The sequence below is a fragment of the Sturnus vulgaris genome, chromosome 3, assembly GCF_052056855.1.
Source record: "Sturnus vulgaris isolate bStuVul1 chromosome 3, bStuVul1.hap1, whole genome shotgun sequence".
Taxonomy (NCBI): Eukaryota; Metazoa; Chordata; class Aves; order Passeriformes; family Sturnidae; genus Sturnus; species Sturnus vulgaris.
Window position 1 is genome coordinate 98,472,137 of NC_142245.1, and position 24,398 is coordinate 98,496,534.

A 24,398-nucleotide genomic window follows, 5' to 3' on the forward strand; every position below is an offset into this window, starting at 1 on the left:
TATATGCCACAATATTCACTTGGTGCCACTGTGTTGTGTTACAGTTTGTTAGATCTCCTTGGTGTGTTGTCCAGCTGCGCCAAGAAAGAGAAGAACTCTCCAGCCTTATAATGCTTTCTTCTCAATGAGTTTTTGGGTGAAATGTTGTAGCTAGTACTTCAGAAACCTCACTTTTTACTGTCTCTGGATTTCACTGTGTATGTTACAAGATGTACACTACTTAACACTACTTATAAGTAACTAGATTCTTCCTATTTTTAGAAGACCTAAGAAAATAATAATAGAAAATTAAAAATAAATATATTTATACATAACTATATAATAATAGAAAATACATATATAGAGTAGCAAAAGCAACAAAACAACAAGAATTATTCCTATTTTCCCTCTATTATTATTATTATTATATTCAATTATATTCAATCATACTATATGCTATTATTATATGTCTGTATTTTAAAACCCAGAGTACTGAATTAGGAAATTGTGCAGTCTGTTGCTCATTAGTGGATGGAGGCTTAGGAAACACCACAGCTGCTGAAATGAACAATAAATACAATGCAATAGAAATATAGATAAATATTTACATCTAATTAAAATTATCAGTTGGAATTATACAGATGCATTAGTGCAAATCTGGAACAATCCTGTGTATGATTTGGTAGAGGTAGAATGCAGAATTGCAGCAGTTCCCATGAAAGGTTCTATTCTACTTCTGATCTTCACATTTATAAGAAAAAAGTATTGTTAAGAGTATATGCTCTTGACTGAGTACCAAAACTGAAATTGCTGAAATGAGCTATGGGATTTTATTTTGGAGCCAAGGGATTAAACACGGTTACTTATCAGTCTCCCAGCAGCTTAGTTTGTCACTCATCTGCACTGAACTCAGTAGTCCAAAATCAATATAGTGCAGCTGCAGAATAAATACAATATATGCCCTTGGAAGAGGATAGCATGTGGTGTGTAAAATGATAGGTATGATGATCAAAGTGAAAATGAACAATAGATTTTTATTTTCTTCTTTCCCATACTGTTTCTAATAAAGAGGAGTTAGCACTGTAAAATGGAAAGTGTTTTCTCCTGTATATGTCCATTCTTCATCTCTCTTGCTGCACCTGTGAATACAAAAAAGAGATGATAGCAACTCTTAGGTTTTTAAAGAATAGTGTTCTTAATTCTGTCCAAAAAGGGATATTGTGCATATACTTCCACATGTATTTTATTACTCTTCTATATACATATATATATATACATTAAGGCATCTATCCACAGAGATGTATCCTCTGTGTACCTTGAGAATGAAGGAAAAAAAAAGTATAAATCAAATTTTTGTATGCTTATTTAACTGATAAAAATACTAGTTCTTTATAGATGAAATAAAAGTTTAATTAAGTGACAATATGCAAGAAAGTACTCATATTTTAAATGCCTTATGAAGATTATCTAATTAATCCCTACAACTTCTCCAAGTCCCTTTGTAATATCTCTCAATTAAGATGCTATTTACTCCCACTTCTGGCTAATTAATGTGGGTGCAGAAGAAGAACAGACCAGTCCCTCTGGTCACAGCACATCTACCTGCCACAGCTCATTTTTCTGCCATCTATCATCATTCTTTATTTATAGATCCAAGATGATTTTAAATCCACATGACTTTGGGTCCTTTTATGAAGGGCATTTAGATAAATAAAGATGCAGATAGATGACACTTCAAAATACCTTTTTCTGATTTCAGAACCTGCTTTAGAAATACATAAAAACGCTGTGTGAGACAATCCTCTCTTCAGACGAGCTCTAAATATCAGCTGAAAAAATCTTATCACCGCCTGGTTTTGGCAATTTAATGTATTTTTCTAAGTTGCTTGCTCCTGTCACATATTTGCAAAGCCATATCTTCTTTCTCTCTCCTCTCTTTGCCAATGCCAGTTCACTTGGTTACCTGTCTGCCCTTCTGCTTTCTGTGCATCCTGTAACATTTGAACACTCAAGTGACTGCTATATCAGATCAATTTAATTTTTGCAAAGCTTCATGGCGATGCTCTCTCCTGTACAATTAACTGTAAATATTTATTTTACCCTCTGCAGTAAAGTGCAATAAGGAATCATTGCAATCGTTTAGCAACACAAGCTACTAAAAAAAAAAAGGAAAAACAATGCTGGATATTGTCCACATACTAATTACGTCAAAAGGAGAGTAGTTGAAAACAGCCAATAAAAAAAGCTGTATAAAAAACTGGACCTGTGTCTGCATTGATTTTTACAGCTGACCAGGTCGCCCAGATCCATCATTTTGCACCTTCATGTTATTCTACACTATGGCTGTGTGGCACATCTTATTTCTCTGGTGCAACTTTGAAGCATAGGCATCCTAGGTAACTGCCTGTGGAGCTGCCAGTTACTCCACTGATGGAAAGAATTATTCCACTTTAATTCCCAGACATAAAAACACCCCAACAACCCACAAACCCTGAAAGAAGAACAGACCTTTTCCAAAGGACAGATCAACGTGTAAGTCAAAATTAAAAGCAAGAATAAACAAGTATACTAAAGTTCTTAGTGCTAGATTGCTGCAGGAAGACAAGATTTTGTAGAAGAAAGGAGGCTAAAACCCTAAATCATGTTAAAAATAAAATCCTGGTGCTCCACCCTGCTTTTGCTTCCACCATCGTTTCCCAGCTTACCCCTGCTCCTCTGCCATAGCTGTCTCTCCAGTGGAGTGGTTTCTCTTCAGCTCACAGCACAGAGATTTCTCCTTCAAAGAGGTTGCAGAGAGGCTATCACACAAAAATTACTGTAGTTTCAGGCTTCATTAACCTTTTGTGGATTTACTACTCATGGCGTGGTAGTCACTCTGCTTACTAAACTACTTCATTTATTGGATGCTATACCAGCCAACACAATGAAATATGTCACCAGGCACCTCTTTCACAAAAGTTCAACTTAGAAGAATGAATAATAGGTGGAAGAGATGCAAGTGGTTCAGACAAATTTGTGAAAATATTTTATGTAGATTTTGTTTCCTGAAATGAGGATGTTGATGATTTTATGGCATCCTTCTGTTTCTTTCCTTCTACTCTTGAAAGATGGCAGTAGTATGTGAACGATGAGACAAGACCTTCAGTGGATGATATTACAAGTATGTAAAGAAAAGCATCTCCTCCAGGAACAAATATAATTGGAGTAACCTCAGAACTTCTCCACCTCTCACCATCACTTAGAGGAACTGGATTGTCCAACCACATAGATCCATCATGCACTGGTTACTTGCAGGAACCTCAGCCTCACTATATTGCTCAGGCCCATTCCTTCCCTCTAGTCTGCTGGAAAAGTTTTTGCAAGCTATCAGAAGAAAAAAATAAAAAAGCCCAAAACCCAAAATAAATAAGCTTCAGCTGTTTCTTAATGTTTAATTAACAAGGAACTGAGAATCAGGCCTCAGATTTCCAGTCTGAATGGGTGACTGGCCCAGTCACAGCCAGTGGCTGCTAGAATGCAGAAATTCTTTGTCTAGATGAATCACATAATAAGGCAGCCTCAGCCAGCCATCGGAAGTGCAGCCAAACACATGCTCATGTCAAAAATAGAAATTTGTCTGAGTAGTGTGTTGGCACTGCTTTGACAGGTATACGATTTATAAACTATTCCTCGAGGGGAAAAGGAAGGCAAATTGTTTAAATGAAAGTGTCGGTGCTTTCATCACCCTCTTTCCTGGGCAGTGTTTTCTGACCTGTGGCTGCATTCCAGCACTCCGATACTGAAGCGCTTCTGAGAAACTTCTGTCTCTGAATAAAGTTGGGGGCTGCGTTTCTGGAAGTTAAATTATACCTATAACTTTGAAGAGAACTGAAACCCCCTGGGCTGATAAAACAATATGCCATAATAAAAAGGGAAAGACACAGCTACATTTTGGCTTGAGTTTCCTGAGCTTGGTGCAGTTGCCTGCTTTCAGCAGAGACTGTGTATCACCAGTGTTGGTGGCCAGCAGCAGCTCAAGCGCTGTCCCATGGAGGAGGAAGAGGAGGTTTGACTTTGTCTGCTCTTCACACATCATCCCCTGCCTGCCTGCCTGCCCGCAGGTGCTGGTCTGACCCAGCAGGGTGGCACTCAGGAATGACATTCAGGAATGACTCGACACTGGAACAGCCACCAGCAAGGGCATGCTTCAGCACAGGGCCAGGAGCTGCACTCCTCTTCACTGCAGATTGATTTGGCTTATTTTTCAATTGAGGGTCTTCACTGGATGCACACATAGGAGCTGAGCTAAGTGACCATAAGCACTTCCCTTTGACCAGAGTGGAAGGGAGCTGGGAGCCAGAAGGATCATCCACCTCCTAAGAGAGCAGTCGGACTTGTCTCAGAAACACTTGGAAGCCAGGCAGCACCTCATGGCTAAATTCTCGTTTAGCCTTGGGATTCTTGGTTTGGGGTGCCACCGTGTGAACTAGTTTTTTGGATTTTTCACATCTTTTTGGTGTTTTATCACTACCACATGGCAGGGCCTTGGCAGTGAGAGGAGGCCTGGCTGTTTGTTTGCTGAAGGATGGACCTGGCTGTTTGCTGAGCACTGTGCTGCCTCCTAAAGTCTGTTCGTCCCTTGGACAGGGTACACAGGCACACAACTGTGGCTAATAGGCACAGACAAGCCCAGAGTGTTCTTGTGAGAAACTTGGCCTCTGCTCAGACTGTGAAAATGGGGCTTCCCTGCAAAAATGGAATTAACCTGAATCAGCCTATCTTTCACGTTTCTCTACAGGCAGTTTGAACATAAAAAAATCTTCAACGGTGCTTTGGGACACTCTTTCCCGAGGCAAAATGGATACCTCAAGATAATAAACATTATGCTTCATCCCCCAAGCAAACACATCTAAACAGCAGCACATTGTAAAACATTGACTTCTATTGTCAAGGTTGCCTACTGTAATTCCAATTGCCATCAAAGAGCTTTTGACATTTTATCTCAGTCAATGGAGATAAACACTTTGTGCCAATTAACTCAATTAAAATGTGGTGCATTACAATAACAATTAACAGCTCCAGTCTCTGCAAAATCCTGTTTACAAAAGCATTTTTTTGCTAATCTGTGACTATTCTGAGGCTTGAATTTTATCACCTTGTGCTGCACTGCCCTCTTTGGCCTCTTTTACAGTGAAAAGTTAGGCTGTTTTACAAAAACGTAATCAACTTGGCATGCCCTATGCTTCAAACATACAGCTGGAGACATCCATAGAAGATTAAGGGATATAGGTCACAATTTTCCAAAACACAGAAGAGATTTAGGAGTCTTTCATCAAGACTAAGACTTCTAGATAACTTAGCTGCATTGGCAAATCATATCTTTACACAGAGAACTCCATTTAACCTCAATGGCATTTGAGCCTCTTGGTCCCCCAGCTGCCTGAAAAGCCTCCAGTCACGTTTAACTGTATGTCACGTGTCTGTCACCTCTGACTGCAGGATTATTCATGACAAGCAACATGACATAAAGCAAAACTAACTCAATCTACCCTTGGATGGGTTTCACACAGAAGAAGAATACTTAATGTGTCCTAGCCCTGCCAGAATTTTATGAATTACGTAAACTGAATACAAGGGCTTTGATTTAACGGCAAAATCTTTACTAATCTATAACTTCATTGACTATGATATGAGCCTTGATTAAGAAATAGCTGTAATTTAAATTGTTTTAATGGAGTAGATGGTCATATTCATAAAACCTAACCAGTCACCACCAAGCATTAACACTTGATTCTGCTGCCTGCTCTGAAGGGATGCACCATAAGGTTATGCTGATGACTGCTCAGCTTCCATGGCCAGAGTGTACTAAAGGGGCCTTCTACTTTGCAAGTGTTTTAAACTGTAATCCACATGATTTTAATTGAAAGTCCTGTATGTGTTTCATGAGCACAACCTATCACTAGCAGTACATAATTTTATTTACATGTGGAAAGTAAAACACTCCAAGAAAATCTCTGAAAAAGCAGAATGTGATAAAACCAGTGGGGAGAGATGTGAGTTGCCAAGAAGAAGTCCGATCAAATTAATATAAAAGATGCTTAAGTCTTCCACTCAGTTTAAATACACATTTTTAAACTATAAGCTAGTCAACACGTTTATATACATATATGTGTATAATCAGCCGCAGGAAATTGCAAATTACAGCTGAATAGGAAGTAGTTGATTGCGGAGAAAAAAAAAAAAAAAAAAAAAAAAAGCAAGACTTAAACAGTGTCCAGTAGCCTTTATCTTAGTGATTTCGTTACACTCAAATAGACAGAGTTCAAAAAGGTCTGATAATTCACACATATTTAATTCAGGTGGATTCACCTTTAAACAACTTTATTTATTTGCGTCTAAATTATTACAATTTATATAATTTGCAGTATAGTTTCCTCTGTACTATCTCACCTATACATAGAGCAGTTCCTTTAATTGGAAAGCAAGCAAACAAACAAACAAAAACTCCATAAAACCTTATTTGCATTTTCACTTGCCATTTCCTCTGAGCACTTCCCACCATACTGCTGTGGCAAGTCCTCTATGGTTACCACAGTATTGCCACATTATTTTCTACATCCTGTGTGGATGCAGGGGGAAATAATTCACATTGGCTGCAGCCACAGGCTCACATGTGCTTAGCATTAATGTAAAATCAAGGACACAAATATCATATGATATTAAATTTAGTTGTGACATACAGCCAGTTTCCAGTGTTAATATCCACTCCATGTGCCTAACATATTGAATTAAAAAATACGCATATATATGTATGTAAACAATGTGGAAGACATAGCTGAGCATATATTTGGATATATACATGCTGACAGATATTTATACACCTATATATATATTAAAATATACCTGCACACGTCCAAAGTGAGGTAATAAAATTTTACTAAAAACTTCCCAACTGACTGTATTGACAAGCATTTTGCAGAATTTTGCTCTTATAGAAGAAAACTCTGAACTCTGCTGTTATAGAAGAAAACTCAAAAGACAGTGGGGTTAAAGGGAGGAAGGTTGGAAAAGTAGTTAAGGCCAGTTCTGAATGAAGGAATGCCTCAGGGTATGAGATTCATTTGTCTTTGTACTAATGGGTTTATGGCTTTCTTTTTAAACAGCCAGCTGGGGCCGGGGAAGGGGTGGGGAGGTGAGGAGGAATCGCTAATCCCGGTTCCTGCCCTCCCCATCTGCCGTGAGCCAGCGCGGGGCTGGGGATGGGGGGCCGCTGCCTTCCCCACTGCCTGTCCTTTTTCCTGTCCCTTGCCTGTCCCTTGCTGCCTGTACGCCTCTGCCTGTCCCCTCTGCCTTCTCCTGGCAGCTCCCCTTCCTGCACGGTTGCCCCACTGCCTGTCCATGCCACCTCTGCCTGTCCCCGCTGCCTGTCCCCACCCTGGACAGTCCCTGCAGCGAGCCACCAGCCATGGGAAGGCCGTAGGTCACAGCCGTGCAGGACACAAGATGAGCTGTGCAGAGGAGCATCTCTCTGGTGATTTGTGACCCGGGGGACAATATGTGAAGCGCTGATGTCTGTCGGGTCATGGGCGACACAGCGTGCCCTGCTCAGCAGAGCCCCAGCTGAGTTACCCTAGGTTTGTGCTGGAGTGTTATCTTCTGATTTTTACGTTTTCCTTCCCTGCATTCACACACGGCCAAATTCACCCCATTCCAAGCACTGCTTTGCCTGTGAAGGCTGTAAGCATGCTGTTTTGCTAATCTGCATGAAAGTGCCTGGATATGGAAGGGAAACAGCAAGACATCTTATCTTTGAAGGGATCTTGAGGCCTTTTGAGTTTACTGTTGTTGCAGTCATTATTGTTTAGCATATCCTTGAAGGTTTCGTCTGAGGGACAGCTGGTGGGAATGCAATTTAGCTTGTTAAAATGCAGCAATTATTTGAATATACACCGAACAGGAAAGCAGAGGCAGAGTGAATTTCCTCTGTTAAAGTGTTACAATATGGGTCTTCTTTAGAGAAGGAATTAAAAAAAAAAAAAAAAAAAAAAGAGAGAGAGAGAGAGGAAAATAAGAGCAATATAATCTGCAGAAAGAGCATCACAAAAATAAATTCAAGTACTTCAGACCTGGAAGCAAAATTTTGTGTTGCTGTCTACAGTTGTTCAGCTACAGATTAAATCTGGTTTATTCTTAAAAGTTTTGTGTGAGAGAGTGAAGTAAAAGAGAAGCATACAAACAACCAACCCCCAGGGGTTGTCAGGGGGTGATTGGCAAAATCTCTGGTGCAAACATAGATGCTTCTGTATGTGCTTATTCACTCGGGGAGGTCTAGGGGTATTAATCTGATGTGGACCAGCATGGCATGTCAGTACTTGCAAACACTATTGCAATAGGAGCAAATCACATCCAGCACAGATGGAGCCTTGGAGTGACCTTTATAGTTCAGAATTAGAAAGATGCCACAAGCAGCAGCAGTATCACAGTGGATGAGTACAGAGCATGGTGCAAAGCAGTTGCAGTCCAGTGATTTCTAATCCCAAGGTCACACTCCACTGGCAAAGCTCAGTAAAACTGCCACACCAAAAATTTTGGCTGTGAGCTGTGCAGGGCTGTGAGAGGTGCAGACTTCTGCACCTCTGCCTGTGGTCTTGGGGGCTTCACAAGCAAGCCAGGACCATGACTGCAGCCTCTTGAATGTACTGGCTGGGGGAACATGGCACTGTCAGCAGAATATCCGCAGGCAGGGAGAGCAGACAGGGGAGGGTGAGCACCGGGGATGTGGGAAACACTGCTGTTTTTCTGAACTGAGACCTACAGGCACAGTAGACACACTGCACTTGGCCTTGCATAATCACCCTCAAAGGATATGGAAATTATGTCTTTCCTGAATGCAATCTATCCGCTCTGGTGGGATTAGAAAACGTGTGGAAGGGATGCCTTGGTGCAAAAAGGCTAACACATCCTACCAGTGCCTGGTGGAGCCTATGCTGTGCTCTGGAGTGCTTGCCAGCTCAGATGCAGTCCCTACCCAAACCTTCTTGAAGGCCGGTAGCTCCGTTGGCTTCCTTTCGCTGGCGAGGAGCCAAATGCCACGATTTGGTTAAAAGTAACAAGGAAGACTTCCTATGGGGAGGGTTACAGAAACCCAGAAATATCACTGTTATGGAGAGGGCTAGCTGTTACCAGATCAGCAACACATATCTGCTAACGCTGCACATTTCTTTGCATCAGGCATCATTGACATTTTATCCACTGGTTTGTAATAACTCTTTCAATGCCACGGACCTGTCACAATTGTTTCACTAGCACCTCCCCTCAAAAAATCAGGTGTAAAAGCAGAGGCTAACATGCTAGAGCCAGTGATACCCTTCCAGAGCTTGTGGCATTTCCTGTCTGTAAAAGCGTAGCAATCTGCCACTTTGCAATGGCATTCCAGTTAAATTACATCCCAAGCGGCTCGCCACGAAGGGGTTAACACTGTAGCAGCCTTCCTTGGTGGATCAAATTCTTGCAAGAGCAAGGCTCTCCTTGCTTTGTTCTTTAGTGGGATGCATTCAGCAGGAGCAGCCTTAACACTGGGGTTTGTTGTCCTCCTTCCACCAGCACCCTTGCTCTTCTCCCTGAATTCCAGGCAGCACAGCTTCAGCAGGGCTCCCTGTTTGCATATCAGAACAATCTCACTCTTTCACGTTGTCCCAGCAGCAGCTTCACACCAGTAGACTCTGCCCCTGTGGGGCCCCGGGTCAGGGACAGCAGCAGCCACCGCCACTTCTGTGCTGTCAGGCGGGACAGGAGGAATGTGCCTGGCCTTGTCACAGGGGAGGGAAGCCTGCGCTCTGCAAGAAATCTGAACAGATGCCACTTAGCTGGCTCAGAAATCGCTCTTCAGTTGCTAGCTATTGCCCAAGCAGCCTGTCCAAGCATCCAGCACTCATCCCAAATCCCTTGCATACCAACAGCTTTGCCTTTTGTGATCTTGTACACACTATTGGCATCTTTATTTAAAACCTCATTCAAATATTATGTGAAAATGGTCCAGATCATTCTCTGGCACTGGGTCCAGCAGGCAGGGGATAGCCTGCAGCTGTGCCACAGAGCTCTGCCAGCCCCAGCCCTAGATGGTCACATCCAGCTTGTGACCAAGACTGCTCTCTCTCACCCACTCTGGCTTCTTGACATTTCTTTGCTATTAAAACCACAAGAAGAGAGTCCTGAGTTTACAACAGTCAAAAGTTTTCTAATATTTATCACTTGGAACAAATTGCCTTCAGCTGGAAATCTCCGTGTCTTTTGGTATGTCCTTAAAAATATAGGAGTAAATGACACCCTATCCCTGAAAGTGTTCAAGGCCAGGCTGGATGGGGTTTTGAGCAAGCATGTCTAGAGGAAGGTGTCCCTGCTCATGGCAGGGGGTTGGAGCTAGATGAACTTAAGGATCCCTTCTAATCCAAACCATTCCATGATTCTATGATTCTATGATATCTTTGCACCTATGCCAGACACAAGATGCTGTCTGTGGAGAAGCTGTTGGTAAGCTGAACCATAGCTGGGAGTAGAAGGTGCCTGGGATATACCCCAAAGCTCCAGTGGTGTCAGCATGAGGCAGTGGCCCTGGGGAGGCCCCTTGGCTACCCAGCCCTGCTCTGCTGATGTGATCACCCACAGAGCATGGAAGCTAATGCTCTCAACAGCAAATACTTTCAAAACTAAAAACACATTCAGGTATACATCTGGCCAAATATCTGAGGTGTTGCGATGGAGGGTGGCTAGGGACTTTAAAGCGCATGGAAGTTTGCAAAATTGAGGACTTTTTGGGAGCCCACTTTGAGAAAACAGACTGACAGGCAATTTTCACATATATGCCCTCTGAGAAATAAAATGTGCCTCAACTCCCTGAACAAAAGACACTGAAAATTACCCCTACAATGGCCCACTCTCCCGGGTAAGTAACTTGGGTTGTTTTCAGAGAAGCAGAAGAGAGCAAGTAAACCACCATAACCTCACAGAACCGTGCAACACAGCAGGGCTTCGACAAGGGAGGGTACAGTCCCACTCCCCCTTCCATTGCCTGCTGCTCACCTGCACTATATCAGGAGGGCAGGTCTTTCACACCTGCATAGGCCTTAAGAAGCTGTTCAAGCTCCCTGGTATCAAACCCCAAAGTGTTTCAAACTGCTTGCTTTGCTTTCTGTCAGGCAGGGGACAAAGGGGAAGGCTGGCAGCACTTTGGTTCTGTCCTGAAGCAAACCCTGAAGACAACATTTTATAAGCACTGAGGCATTGATCTGACAGTCAGGCATCTAGGCAAAGCCCATTTGAAAGAAATGGGGCAATAATCACAATTGTGTCATCCACAATCCTTTGAGTGTCCAAACCCACTTCCTTTTGCATTCTTCCTATTAGCATTTATTTGCTGTGAGCATTCTTGGGAGTTTTTAGTAAAAAAATTATTTGTGGATTATCCGATTTTAAGCAAGTATTTGGGTGCTTTAACTTGATGTGCATTCTGAACTCAAAAGAGTTTGTCTCACAAAAACCTGACAGAAGTTCATAGTGACCAAGAGTCCGCGTCAGGCCAGAGCCTACTCCTGGCATCATCAACTCATGGCTTATGCAGAAGCTGAAGGTTATGGGGAACCAGCTGCAGAATTATCTGACAAATAATTCATAGCCTTGAGCAAATTTAATGGCACATATCCATGTTTAAATTCAAATCTGAAGAAAGCTAAAACATTGCAACTGGGTACATGTGGAAAGCAATTCCTTTTTACCAGGAAATTCCAAAGTTTCAAGCTAAAATCTAAACAATTTCACAGCTTTCAGGAGAAAGACACAGCATCGTTAGATTGGCTTCCTAAATCACTGTCTTTGCTGCTCAGAGGTGCATTTTTCAATAAAATCGCTCTTAAGGAGGTAAAAAGAAGACACTTCTATATTTCAGCAAATTCAGGATCTTTCTTTAGTCTCCAGAATGATCTAGACACACTGATGTAAATATCTATTTTTTCATATCTTCCTGTAACAAGTAGCCCAAGGCTTCCCTCAGGCCTATCAGCTGAATATACCTTGTAGTCTCGGGATGATCGATTCTGCCTGCCAGAAGTATGAGGCAGAAACCTGAAGGGGTTAGACACCACACCAAATCTTTGTTTTCTTTGCATTAGAGCTTTGACTCTATTGGGTCTGCAGCATTTTTACCCCTTTTTTCATCAATTGCTTCTGATGAATTTAAGATTCACTATCATGCAGGCTACAGATTTAGAACAAATAGCCCTTTCATTTAGTTAATACCAGCAGCATAGCTATAAAGCTGTAATAGTTTACGGCTTTCAGGACATAACCTGCAACCACAGACAATACAAATTATATTACACTGTGTTTTATTGCTCTTTGAGGCCCACTAAGAGGCTCAGTGCTGTTTCATAGACCAGAGTAGCAGCAGTTCTTTATTCTTTTTAACGCACAGCTGAAAAATACTCTAATTCTGCTACAAAATGCTATGTTTCTTTTTTTTTTTGCGAGTCTGCCCTCAAAACCGCACGTCCTCCCCTCACTGTAGGCTGCGAACGGCACTGTCCATGCAATTAAAGGGGAGAACGTGCACAGGGGAAATGCTGCCTTCCACAGCACTGCCTGCACAAAGAGGGTCTCCATTTTGAAAAAGAAACAGCAACAAACCACACCATGATAATCGTTTTCAAAGACATGACATCTGAGAAGACAAAAAACTCGGGAGTTGCAATTCCTTCCTAAAAAGCCCCTTGTTTTTTTTCAGGTCTTGTGTTCAGATGCTGAAGGGATCATAAAGGCTGCTGGCAAAGCTTCTTAGCCCTGCCCCTTCCTCCCTGGGCCTAGGGCTGTGCGCAGAGGGAAGCAGAAAGGAGACGCCATCTTTTCTTTAAATGGAGGGTCTAAATAAAAAATGAAGGCAGCAGAGCTTCAGGAGTTGCAAAGGACCAGAGGGAGTGGGTGAGCACAAGCCAGCCCTGGCTTTTAAAATGTGAAGAGGCCATGTACTTGTTCCTGCTGCACCTGCTGCCCGTGCAGCGCGGTGCTATGGCAGAGGCCGGCAGGCCAATCTGCATATCAAATAGCTGATTTGTAGATGAGGTCATTCATTTTGTGGCCGTATGTTTGCTGTGGTGGGGATGGGCTGTTGCCTAGCAGTGGGCCACAAAGTCCCAGCAGGTTTCTTGAGTCAGCAGCCATCCTCCGCTCCCCTCACCACTCCCCTGCCCTCATTGCCAATTCAAACCCATTTTTGACCTTAATAAATAAAGCTCAAAAACGTTTGACTCGTTCCTAAGTTCAAAGCAGGGGTGATGTGCTGTGAATTGACAACTTCCTTTGATGATGCATTGGTTTGGTGACTCAATACGCAAAATACAGATCCAGAAACCTTGGTACCATGTGAATGGAGGAATGACGGATAGTGCCTGTCTGCAAAAACACCCTCCGAGAGGATGGGGCTGCCTTGGTGCCTGGTAGGCTGCTCTGCTGCTAAAAGATAGAAGAGGGGATTAAAAGATCAGCACCACATTTATTTAAGTATTTGAACACGTCAAAAATGGATTTGTAAAATTTGAGCTAGTTTTCATGTATGACTTTCAGAGAATCAATTATGCCTTTCCAGTTAATTTTGACAGCCACTTCACATTGGGCAGCACTCATTTGAAACACTTCTTAAGAGGTATTTTCTTCTTTCAAAAGCAGCTAAAGCTACTTACTTGTTACATGCAGCACACCAAGCTGGTGGAAACAGAAAAAGAAATCAGTCACCGTTTCAAATTAAAAAGAGAAAAAAAAAAAAGCAGGGCCAAGAAGATGAAAACACTGGACTACAAAGCTGCCTTTAGAAATTGCAATACATATATGTTGTCACCAATTGGTGTCTGATAAGTTGGCAGAAACTGTAGTTTAAGTGCTTTTATTTTAGGAGTGATCTGCTGACAAAAGACACATGTGCAAACCATGCCATTTAGATGAAGGAGTCATGTTCACTTTTTGCAATGTACAATTTATTTATTTTTTCCAGATTATAATGTTTTCTAGGAAGAAAGGAGTACAAAGACCCCTCAGCCCTAAAACAAAACCAAACATCTCAGCACAAATTGGAGCCTTGATAGCTCAAAGCAAAAGCCTCACAAACATCTATTAGAAGCAGGAAATGTCTAATGGAAAACTTACAAACATCTGATACATGAAAGGAAGGCACAAAACAGGAAAGCAGAGGCATGAGCAGCTAATTGCTATAGATTCCTCACAACATTCTCTGAAACACAGCAAGACACATCAGCCAGCTCCTCAGCACTGGGGTATACAACCACCATTAAAGTATTAGTAAGAACATTTGGAAAACAAACGCTTAAAAAATGCTAATACTTTGGACAGAATGAAGTTGATTATGCTTGTGACTGAATTTTTAAAGATGCTTTGAAGGTGGCCAGAGGCATCCTGGCATAATGGGATTTAATCCCAGATACAAAAGCATGCAAAGAGAATAATTTTTAAAAAATTATTATTATTTGCACTGAAAGCCAGGTGTAAAAGCAAGCCATATATCTTGCCAGATATTGCATCCATACCCAAATTTTCAGCTGAAACTTGCCTTTAGTTTTGCTAAGCTCTGCTCTGTCTAAGAAAAATAAGAAGTTTTGCACAACAGCAACGCATTATGCTGGAGCATGGATATGCAGCAAATACTCAGCACCTATTCTTGCCCCTTGTAAATCCCTGCTGCTTGTCTGATTTGAATAAAGTTATGCCTACTACTGTCAGAACTGAATTTGGCTCATGGTCTTCATGCAAATTGCCACTTGCCTGAATGTGTGCACCATATTAAGAATGCAAATATGTTTGGACGAGATGATTGTTCCTTTATTTGCTGCACACCCTAATTCACAAGGAGCTGAATCACAGTAGTTTTGGTGTGTGCAAGAAGGCAAACTCAGACAAAAATACATTAAACTGTTTGCAAATAAGTTAATTATGTCAATAGATCTGATCTTAACAGCTACCCTCTCTGATGTTATATATGTTCTTTCTTGAACATAGGTAACAGAAAAAATACCCGACAAAATCATGTTTAAAAAAAGAAATTACTAATTTTTTAGGACATGAAATGAAGGACCTTTCTCACACATACTGCAAATGAGCTTGTGTCCAGAATTACAGTATTTCCTATCTCTGATGATTTGAGATCTGAAGGCCAGAATGTACCATTTTATCTTTGTCTGAAATTCAACTCACAGGCATTCTGTGAAGTTAATCGCTTGTGTTTGTCTATTGGAAAGGCATCCAATGTTGGGCTGAAGACATCTGGAAATCTGAAAAACAATCCCTCGTTTATACGTTCATAATTTGTTCAAATGAATGATAACCATACCCATTAAAAATGTATATCCTATTTCTCATTTGAATTTCTATGATATACTTTTTCATTCCTTCTCACTTCCAGCTGTTATTCTGGAACTCTGCCAATCCCTTCTGTGAGGCACTTCAAAGAAAAAGTAAAAATTAACATTTGAGAAAGGAGAATTTAACCTCCCCCCCCAGTAGCATTTGCTAGATTTCAGAAATAAATCCTAACCACAACTACAAAATTAATTCATTGAACATGTATATTTTTATTTTGATTTCAATTTATTTTGCGCACGTTTTAAAAAATATTTTAAATTTTTTAGAAGGAAAAACCCTAAAAATTAATTATACTCTATTTCCTGCTGAAAAATAGAAACAAACAAACAACAAAAAAAACCCCCTACAACAACACAAAACAAACCTAAGGAAAAAAAACCCAAATTTTTTTGGCCATATTTTCAGAGCATGCTATTCTTTCTTGTGGGAAAATTCACACATTCCATACACTGAGATATTAAGTTTGAACTTTCAGTCATTTAATTAGTTCTCAATTCAACAAAGCATTTAAGCATGTTTTCGAAGCACAAAGCACTTAAGCACATTCTTATTCTGTCCTTGAATAGGAGCAGAGTGCTGAATCACACTGGGAGCTCTGAGAGCAGAGCCCAGGGCAGCCTGACAGGGCCACAGAGCTGCAGGACTCTCGCTGGTTTGAGTCTCCAAGAAGGAATATGGTAGTGATTACATCATTCCCTGAATTAAAACTAGGCCTAGTTTGAAAATGTAAAACTTTTTTTGCAATCTTATATAAGGTCAAAAATTTATGATATAAAATTAAAAACATACATGTCATATGAAAAGAAAAAAGGACAAAAGAATCCATTAGGGGTTTATATTTGCCCACTTTTGAAAAATATACAATAAATATATAATGATCTGAAAAAGCCTTATGTTATAAATGTACAACTAGACTTGCACTGTGTTTTGGATATATGTAGCATGAAAATGTAGGTAAATTGACTTGCGAACACAACCAGACAGAAAAGTATGCAATTTAGGCTTCTAAAATCTTCAGCTGCAAGGTAGCTGAGGAATACATGCTCATGCAAATATTCACACACATACACACTGACACACGTACAGAGGTCAGGTGAATCACAACAATGTTTTGGAGAACCAAGTAAAAAGATGATGCTATGTACCAAACAGATGTCACACATTTTCAGTTAAATTAACAATAAGATTACCTTATCATGAATATTTTCTATCTTTTACAATTTAAGTTTATATCAAAACATCTGTTATTTGAAACAATATTTTCCCTTTTTACTTCATCATCATTGGGCACTGAGGAATATTTTAAACTTTACATTGTACACTAAAATAGTAATACTGACCTTTCTGGTTATTTAATGTGATATTTGTGTCACAAATAAGACTGTCTGAAATTTAAGCAGTCCGCCTTTTGCTTCCAAGACTCCCTGTGATATCAACAAGGATTGTAGGCTTGACCCATTTCTGGGTAGCCTTTTCAACAAGCACCTTTAGCAATGCTAGAGGTAGCAGTCAGTTCTCTATAGAGATAAGCACTTAGCTATTGAAGGAAGCAAAGACTTAATGGGATTCCTAAGAATTTGGAACCTGCCTCCTTGCCACAATACCACGCTGGTTTACACTACTGTAGACTGCTGTACCCCAGAATAACAAAATGTTCAACTGGGCTACTTAGTTTTATATTCACTTTCTGCATGGCAATTCCTTAATAGTGTTTTTTTTGTATTGTTTCTGGGTAAAGCTTTAAGGATTGAAAATCTGTCTTACTTTCTGAATATTGTTTCCAGTTCTCAAGAGCCAAATTCTGAAAAGCATATATTATACCCATCATATCAGGTAATGTTCAGACTGAGCAAAAATATCAGGAAGTAGATAAATACTGTTTTATATTTTTGCAGAAATAGATTTTTTTTTACCTTGAAATTTTAAATATATATAAGGAAACACCGTTTGCATCCAAAAAAGGGATTCCTAATGCAACCCAACTGCAAAAGTCTATTTACACATATTGAAATTCTCTGCTTCATTTTAACAAAATGGTAAAACATTTTTTTAAAAGAAAAGTTTTTCAAAATTCTACCGCAGAGTGGCTTTAAGCAGGAAGAAAGGAATCCCAGCACATTTTGTCTAAGCAGGGCTGCTGGAGGCTGAGGAAGGGGAATTGTGCTTACGCAGAGGAGGACGCCCATCATGCATTCGCCAGCGGGAGATGTCAGCCATTTTTCTGCACACTCCCCAAACGCAGGCTGGGGCTGCCCTCGCTCCACCATGTCAGCCCATCTGCTTCTCTCCGAGCCCTGAGAGCGCCTCCACTCACGCTAACATCCTCTGGCTTACTACAGGCACATCAAAAAATGCTTTCTTTAGAAGAGAAGCAAATGAGGAATAGGAAAGAAAAAAACATCATATTTTCCAAAGAAGACAAAGAAATGCGAAGCTCATCCTGCCTGCCTTGCTTAAGAGAGCTGCTCTGCATTCAGGGGTTAGCCCGGGTGGAGAATGATGCTGTTGTCTCACAAAGGACTCATGTTGAGCTGAATCTTTGATTACAGGACAAGTGCCTGCATTAGGCCCCTCATTGCGCTCACATTCTGCTCCTGCCATTTGTACAAAATTTCTGAGTGATCTCTTTGTGAATACGGACCCCAACTGAATCAAAGATGAGCTCCGTCCTTGTTGTTTGTCCCCCCCTTCTTTTTCCATGAGCACCCCTTTTCCCTTTCCCTGCTCCTCCTCTCTCTGATCCCCCCCCCCCCCCCTTTTCACCTTTTTAGGAAAAGGGACTGCTACAGATCTAAAATAAGATCTAATGAATAGTAAGCCCTGAAAATAGAAGTAGAGGTGCCTTTTGGTGTGTTTTAAACTTCCCCCTCAAATTCAGTCATGTTCCCTACACAAATGGTGCATAACCTCTTGCTTTTCTTAATAGGATTTATGCTTGTCTTTGCTCTGCACACCCTGCCACACCAGAGGGAGGACTCCAGAGCTGTGGCCGTAACCATGGCCACTCCTCATTCACCACTCTTGGCAAATCTCTCCTGGTGTAAAAGACAGCGGGAAGGAGAGATGCATCAGCAGATGCACAAACATGATAACCCTGTGTCTCTCTCAGCAAACCACCATGTGCCTAAAACTCACGGAATTTGTAGGTTTTAGCTGAGAATGCTCTTTTAGCAAAATCACCTCTCAACATCTGCAGCCTGAAAAACAAAGCAAATATATAATCAACCTAGATTAAAACCCGACTTCAGTCAAATGTCACGCAGGCTTCACGCAGACTCTGGAAGCTGGATTTTTTATGCATCTGCCCAAATTGAAAAGGTTATTTTGCTGCCTTCAAGATGACTCTTGAGCTGAAGGCAGAGTGGAGGGTTGCTGCCCTGAAAGAAGGGGAGTTGCTAGGAGATAAGTCCAAGATTTCAGACAGCATTGGTCCGAGTTATCTCTAATTGACAGCTGCTTACCCTAAGGGTCTAATTCTAACCTTGAGACCAAAACCATAATGAGAGGGCAGCTTTCCTTCACCCCTGTTTTCTAGCCAGGGCAAGGAGATTACTGCAGGCCTGTTCTTCTCTGGTTTTTGTTATGCTTCTTTTCGTGGGGCAGCCCTGTGAGGCTCAGGGCCTGCTGTGCTTTCTGAGGCTATAGTTTGCATCAGTGAGCCCTGTCTGATTCATACCACCTGAATAAACTTACTCTTACAGTTAAGATGGTCTCACTTTTTCTCTCTCTCTTTTTTTTTTTTTGAAAGGGGGAAGGGTGAAAAGAAATTCCCTTAAACATAAAATGATTTAAAGACTTTTTCTTTTTTTTAAGCAGACTTTAGTGTGCAGTCTATTTTTAACCCTTTTTCAGGGGGACTTAGACTGTCATTGTTAGTTTTAAATCAAGCCCGCGCTATTAGCAAGTTGCTGTTATTTAGGACTCAAAACCAAACAAAGAGAAACATTCAGAGAAAAGAGTCAGAAAAATAAAGTGAAGCTTTTTTTTTTTTTTTTGTTTTGTTTTGTTTTTTGTTTTTTGTTTTTTTTTTTTTTTTTTGTTTTTTTTTTTTTTTTGGGTTTTTTGTTTGTTTATTTAACTGACTGGGTTTGCTGGGATATTGATTTATGAAAAAAATCTATTTGAAAACTTCAATTTGTATTTTGATCAGAACTGTTCTATAAATAGTGGAACAGTATACAAGAGACCTAAATAAAATTTTCTTCATAGCTGTAAAATAGAAATCTGGCCTTCTTCCTCTGAACTCATTGTAGCTGCTCTGTATTTATACTAGGGCGACTGAAAGCATAGTTTGACTAAATATTTCCAGGGAGACAATTAAGAATAGGGAATGCAGCCACATTTAGTAACCAGTGGGAAAAAAAGGGGGGAAAAAAAAGGAAATAAACCCCCAGAATATTTTTTTTTTTTTTTTTAGAAATTAAATGCTTGAATTCATGCCATGAATTTAATTCCCACAAATTCTTGAATCTCAATCACTTTCATGTCCAATGACAAAAATGTTCTGCAATTTTTTTTCAAGTAGGTAAGATCAAATGAAAATTTATGTCTTTTGGGGAGAATGCAAGTAGGAGCCTGTTCAATGTCACTGCGGGAATTTCTGACACACTTTGGGGCAGAAGCCCCTATAGCTGGACCCATTTCCTATCCCTCTGTATAAGATCAGGCAGTCAAGTGGGGAGCAGAAGCAAACAGCAGCACCACAATGTCTTGCCTGACAGGGGAAGAGAACAGTCCCAGCCCCTTCGTCCTCAGCCTCAAAAACCCGACAGTTCTGGATGGCATTTTGGGTATGCAAATACCCACCCTTGAGAAATAAGCTGAGACTCTGGACTTGCTTCTCAACAACTGACTGCTAGCACTGATGTTTTCAAAGTTAGTTTCAAAGCAGGGTGATCATTTGGATTGTGTCCTGGTATTCTTATTCTGGAAGCAGAGTCCACTGGGAAAATTAATTTGTGAAGGAGTAGCTGAATGCCTGTGTTCCAGCTGAAGTGTCCCAAACGAGTGTATTGCCAGTGAGTCAGAGAAGAGCCAGCAAGGGAGGCTGGACAGTGATGAAACAGCATAGAGGGAAGTTCAGATGTTGACATCACTCTCATCTCTGCTCTTGAGGGAGTGTATAAAAAAGAGAAAATACAACATCCAAAGCCCTTAGAAAAATATTCATTAATGAGTCCCATAGAATGAACTCAGAGAAAGAGGTTTTGTGGAGGGTGAAGGAATTTGAACGAGCAGAGACAACCAACCCAGCAGTGCATACATGCATGTCATAACTACTGGAAACCAGTGAGTCTCATCTTCATCTTCCTTTTTATTTTATTTTTTTCGTATTTAAACTGTTAAGAATATTTGCCTAATGCACTAAGCCTGCTTATGTACTGCATATGACTACTGCCTCTGGAAGTCAGAGACTTTTATATCACTTAAATGGAATTGTTATATCCTTAAGGCTTCAAGTAAAACTAAAAATATTGTTCAGTGGCATATTTCTAATTATGACTATTTCTGCAGCAATTTCACTTATCATTTAATAAGTTGCCAGCACTTGGAAGCTAACATTTGTACTGTGTCTGATGGGTAATTTAAATATGTGCAGCAATTGCTGCAAGAATATTCACAAGAGTTGTTCTCCTGCTCCACAGAACAACTATCTTTTCTTACCACTCTCCTGGTAAAGTTACCTAAAATATTTGTTTCTCCATCTGAAACTATGAGAGTAATGAAATTCAATTGTTCCCACAATAAGCTGTGATCTTCACAACAGAAAGAAAAAGCAGTGCAGCACAGAAAAAGAAACATATTTTCTCAGCTTCCAGAATTGCAATGTAAAATTAGGAGAACTATTATGCAACTTCACAGGGACATAAAGAGGTGTAAGGCATCTAAGCTCTTTGCATGTGTTCCTATAATAAAACTCTGCACCTGAGTTAGGAACTCTTCTGAAATTTTCATCATGTTGTGCACTTCACTTTCCTGCCCAGAACACAGGTTGACCCCAGGGAGAGAGAGACAAGATGCTCTACAAATCAGGCTTGCAAAAGCTACTGGCCTCAGGAATAAGAAGAGACTGAAAAATCTCAAGAGTCTGGGACCACATTCTCATTCTCTGGGCCACCACAATGCCCGTGTTTTCACCAAGCTGGTGTCAGGACTAGAAACCTCTGTGCAGCCCCTCATTTGTCATCTTATGATTGTCTTTTTCAAGGCTATCTAAAAGAGATTTCAAAAGAACCAGCTGTGTTTAAAACATAAAAAATAAGAGCAGTCAGAGAGGGTTTAATTCTTCCCGCCTTGAAACCAGTGAGTCTGAGGCTCCCAGTTTACACCAGTGGAGGTACCCTACATACCACAGTTCCAGGGTGTGACCATCTCTTGCAATAGCTGGTCACTGATGCAAGATTTTTTCGTTTTTGATAAAGGAAGGTACAAACTTTCACAAACTTACAGGAATAAATGTATGAACGTTTAAAGCAGGAAACTACTTTGATTTTGTAGGTGGCAACAAGCTCTATTGTAAGTATAACTTTCCCCTTCTACAAGTTTTTAACATCTTCACCTATTCCTTCCGAAAGCATTTCTAGTTTACTAGGTATGTGACACTGTAGAACAAAATTTAAAAGTCTGTAAATCCTGGCAGCAGGGTCAGCATCCTTTAGATAATCAGCAAAACTAGGTCTGACCACTGACCATAATGATGTTGCTCTTATTTTCACTAGTGACTAAAATATTTGAATAAAGTTTCCTGAAGAGGTATTCTAAAACTCTTTTTTCCTAACAGAATCTTTTTTGTTCTATCGGTAATTGAAAATTAGTTTATTCTTTTCACAATGTTCCATATATTATTATATTTACTCTTTCTTTTTCCCTCCAGTTCCTAGAAATCCTCTTTGACGTAGAAAACCATGTTTTGAAAATTAACATCTTGCTTCCTGCCAGAGACAGTAGATATGCCAGCTGGTAATAGCTGGTTTCTAATTTTTTCTCTTTGTGCTAGAAGGAAAAAAAAAGAAGTAAAAAAAATTTGCTGACTTTAGGTCTTAGCCTATCAGATGAAGACTTGCTGGTGCATTAGAGGCCTATTCAAAACAGGGCTTTTCTTGCAACAGGAGCCCCTAACAATTGGTAATGAGGACAGATTCCGAATTGTTTGTGAGCAGCTGCTTAGTAGGTAAGAGCTTGTTTGGATTCAATTGAACAGTGTTTTTAGAAGCAGTTACTGACCCCTGACCCTTCCTACAGACTGGGTTGATGGGATTAGGGAAAGCTAGCGTTCAGCTTACACTTGGCTATAACAAGCTGGCAAGAGATAACATACTTTTTAATTATCAAGTTACACCTCTGCCAAAGTTTGTCTGTGAATTTACCAAATGGGTCAATGAACTATAAGAAATCAAGCTAGGCTATGGAATAATAGTTACATAAGAAAACAATCCTGGTCGAGATATAATTAATACATTTATATAGGATTTTTTTTCCCTTTGCAAATATTTCACATTTTCAAATCTTGCTCTACATGGTTCTCATTTGCGTTGCAGAGGCATATGCTGTATGTGGTACTTATGCCAATGCAGTTTAAGGTAAAAAAAAAATTTAAAAAGACTCAAATTATTTCTAAGAGCTGCTAAAAAGGTAGCCAAGGAAAAAAGAGCCAAACATGCAATACATGAAATTGAAACAACAAACTGAATAACATTAAAATTTGAAGCTTGATTTGTTCTACCACTCTGAGGCTGAAGCAATATAAAAATATTTACTACTGGCAAGAAACCAACTTGCTTAGCAGTCTACAATCATAAGAAAAGGAAACAATTGTAGTATTATTCACCTGAAACAATCAAAGATAATTTCTGACATATTATTAAAAAAATTCAAAGGCTGTGGGGCTTTTATGTCTTAATCCTAATTAATTAAAACCAAGCCAAAATTATAAGGTTTAATTATTTTGAATGATTCTTTATCTGGTTTTTTTTCATGGCTTAAGTATGAAAAATTCTCCTGTTCAGGTTATTCAGGGTCCATAGCTTTCTTAGTTCTCCGTACTGTCAGTACATGTCATGTCTGTTAAGGGAGCAGTCAGTTCTGGGAAATTCTTGGTACAATAATAATAAAATTTATGCAGACTGATCCTTTCATGGACTACAGAACTTAATGTTAAAATAAGTCATAGTGAGCAGTGCCACTTGGTGAGCAGTACAGATATGCTGAAAGCCATAGCATGAGTTGGAAGCCTGGGTGAATTTGTCAAGGATGCTTGAAACACTTGCTGCGTTCTCCATTGCTGAAGGGCACAGCAGACTCAGCAAGCTTCTCAGGAACACTTGGGATTTCTCGTGCTAGTTCTCTCAAATCTCTTTTCTATTAGGGAATGAGCATCTCAAGCCCAGGTTTCATTTCCAGTCGCACGAAATTTCATGTCTCAGCAGAACCAAGTCACTTTAAAACACAGAGTGTGTTTTGGAATGGAGAGCTGGTTTGGGCCAGGTGAGATACACCTGCACCCTGGAGTCTTCCCTTTATCATGGGAGTTACCACATACAACATTTTGTGCAGTGTCTCACTGCCTTCTCAGAAATGACTATACATTTTCTTTCTTACACCCCTCTCAGAATCTGTCTTTTTAGTCGGACTGCACTAATGGTCAAACACTGTCTAATTTTCATCTTAAAGCTATTAATAGCTAGTCTATAGCCATTAGTTCCTTTGCTAGTAATGCCTCTTAGTTTGAATTGTGTCTTCTTTTCCCCACTGTTTATTTCCCTAATATGTCTGTATATGGTATTCACTTCTTGCCTCAAACTTTGTTTTGCTAAGGCAAATAAACCAAAACTAGCTTCTTTTGAAAATGCTATTTCTCTGTCCTCCTGATTTTCCCATAAGCTGGTTTTAGCCTATTTCTATTTAAATTTTTCTTTCGTAATGTGTATGTCCAGAATTGTATGCAGTGTTTTGGAGAACACCTCATAAATGTGTGCTTCTGTGTAAATAATTCTACCTATATATCTCAAGATTACATCTGCTAA

At 40.2% G+C, this 24,398-nt stretch overlaps 2 long non-coding RNA genes across 2 annotated transcripts in view; one reads left to right on the forward strand and one right to left on the reverse strand.

Annotated features, from left to right (window-relative positions):
• The window catches only part of LOC148224498 (uncharacterized), a 119,149-nt gene that overhangs the window by 50,048 nt on the left and 44,703 nt on the right, over positions 1-24,398 (forward strand). The gene's annotated exons all lie outside the window — the stretch shown is intronic.
• The window catches only part of LOC148224499 (uncharacterized), a 53,902-nt gene continuing 29,896 nt past the window's right edge, over positions 393-24,398 (reverse strand). The window contains exon 4 of the long non-coding RNA XR_015802723.1: positions 393-1,118. This is a non-coding gene — a long non-coding RNA (uncharacterized LOC148224499). The remainder of the gene's footprint in view (positions 1,119-24,398) is intronic.